The 1990-nt window shown below is 41.7% G+C and overlaps 1 pseudogene; it reads right to left on the bottom strand.

The window, feature by feature from the left end:
• Positions 1–1353: 1353 nt before the first annotated feature.
• LOC101577221 overlaps positions 1354–1990 on the bottom strand; it is a 49975-nt pseudogene continuing 49338 nt past the window's right edge.

The raw sequence follows: 1990 nt of genomic DNA, 5'->3' as shown, positions 1-1990 counted from the left end.
ATTCTTAATAGCTGAATAATATTCCATTGTGTAAAAATACCACATCTTTCTCAACCATTCCTCAGGTGATGGGCATCTTGGTTGTTTCCAAGATTTGGATTTGCTGCATTCTTTTTGTCAGTATCTTACTAACAAAATTTTTGTGTCTGTATTCATTTCGTGCCTGTAGTCATTAGGGAAATTGACCTGTAATTCTCTTTTTTGGTTAGATCCTTCTTTGGCTTTGGTATTGAAGTAGTGCTTGCATCTAGGAATTCAGGTGGATTTTCAGCCTTTCAATTTCATTAGTTTGAGAAATGGTGTTGTTATGTTTTCTATAAATTTATTGTAGAATTCAGTAGTGAATCTGCCATGGCATGGGTTTTTCTTTGTTGGCAGGTTTTCAATTCATTTTCAATTTCACTGATATTGGTTTATTTAGAATTCTTATATCTTCTTGATCCACCTTTGGTAATTCATATATATTTAAGAATCTGTCCATTTCTTTTGTGCTTTCCATCTTATTACAATACAGCTTCTTGAAGTAGGTATATGATGATCTTCTGAATTTCTGCAGGAACTATGATTTCACCTTTTCATTTCAAATTACATAGATTTGAGTCTTTTTTTTCCCCTTTTTTTCAATAAGGTTAGCTAAGGGTTTTTCAGTTTTGTTTAGTCTTTCAAAGAACCAGCTCTTCAATTCTCATCTCCTTTCTGGCTACCCCTCTCACTGTCTGCTTCCTCTCCACCATGCCATGCCACAAGCAGCTCTCTGCCACACCACTGTACCATGCCATCCTGCCTGGAGGCCACCCAAATATAGACTGAAATGTAAGTAAAAATAAACCTATCTTCCCTTAAATTGTGTGTGTCAGCTATTGTGTGGGAAGTGACGAAGACAGAAATAGACTTCTCGATACAACTTTTAAGTGTCCTCATAGCGTGGTAGTGCTTCAGAATGAGTGATCTCCCCAACAGGAGGATGGGAGCCATGGCATCTTTTACGACTTAGGTTCAGAAGCCTCATTTCATCTCTCCACACTGGCCACATGGTCTGTAACCCTATTCATTGAACGAAGGGGCTGCAGACATATGAATAATGAGGGATTATTATGGCAGAACTGAAGGTCTCTGGTAAATGGTCCCTTTAAAATAATTAGTCTAGTTTCTTTTTTGGGGGGTATGACCTTTATTGAACTTATCCACCAGAGTGGAAATAATATCTGTACAAAACCAAATGTTTGTTACATAACTTCTGCATCACAATTAAAATCCAGTTTTAAAACAGCTCAGTCAAAACCCACTACTTCAGAATCAATAGCTTCTTTGAAGCCACAGTAACACTTAAATGTGATTAAGACTCGAATGCAGAAATTTGGTTGGTTGGAAAGATAATTAAATTTCCACCTTGCTCAAACAGAATTACAAAAAGGCAAAATTGTGTTTTTCTCAGAGATACAGTCCACTGGAATCACCAACACTGGACAGCTGTTAAAGAGTATTAGAGTCCTGAGATAATAAGGAATCCAGACATCCTTTACACAGTCTTCTGTTGTCCTCTCTTCCCAATCAGAGACTTGTGGATATGTGGGATGACACTACCTCGCGCAACTGTAGCTTTGATGAGCGAGCAAATCCAATTCTTCATCCCCACGAATGGCAAGTTGCAAGTGTCAAGGGGTAATATGCTTTACCTCCAGGTCTCTGGATGCATTTCCTGCCAGTCCAAGCACCTCGGCCGTGGGGTGCTCCAGGTTGGCTGCGCTGTGCACCGTGGCCTGGCGCCCACGCGCCAGGGGCTGGTCGTCCTGGACTTCAGGTGCAATGGATGCAGCCCACAGGGAGCTGCAGACTGGCCCCCTGCCAGCAGGAAACCGCCTTTGTCTTGGCCTTTCCGGAATCTTTCCTGGCCTTCCCACCAGCCAATTCCAATTCCACTGAGAGGCAAGCATGCAGGCAGTGAAGGTTGGACATGCAATGAGGCACACCGCTACTCCTCTGCCCCACC

This window comes from Octodon degus, unplaced genomic scaffold (assembly GCF_000260255.1).
Source record: "Octodon degus isolate 3935 unplaced genomic scaffold, OctDeg1.0 scaffold00119, whole genome shotgun sequence".
Lineage (NCBI taxonomy): Eukaryota > Metazoa > Chordata > Mammalia > Rodentia > Octodontidae > Octodon > Octodon degus.
This window is presented reverse-complemented; position numbering and strand designations above follow the sequence as displayed.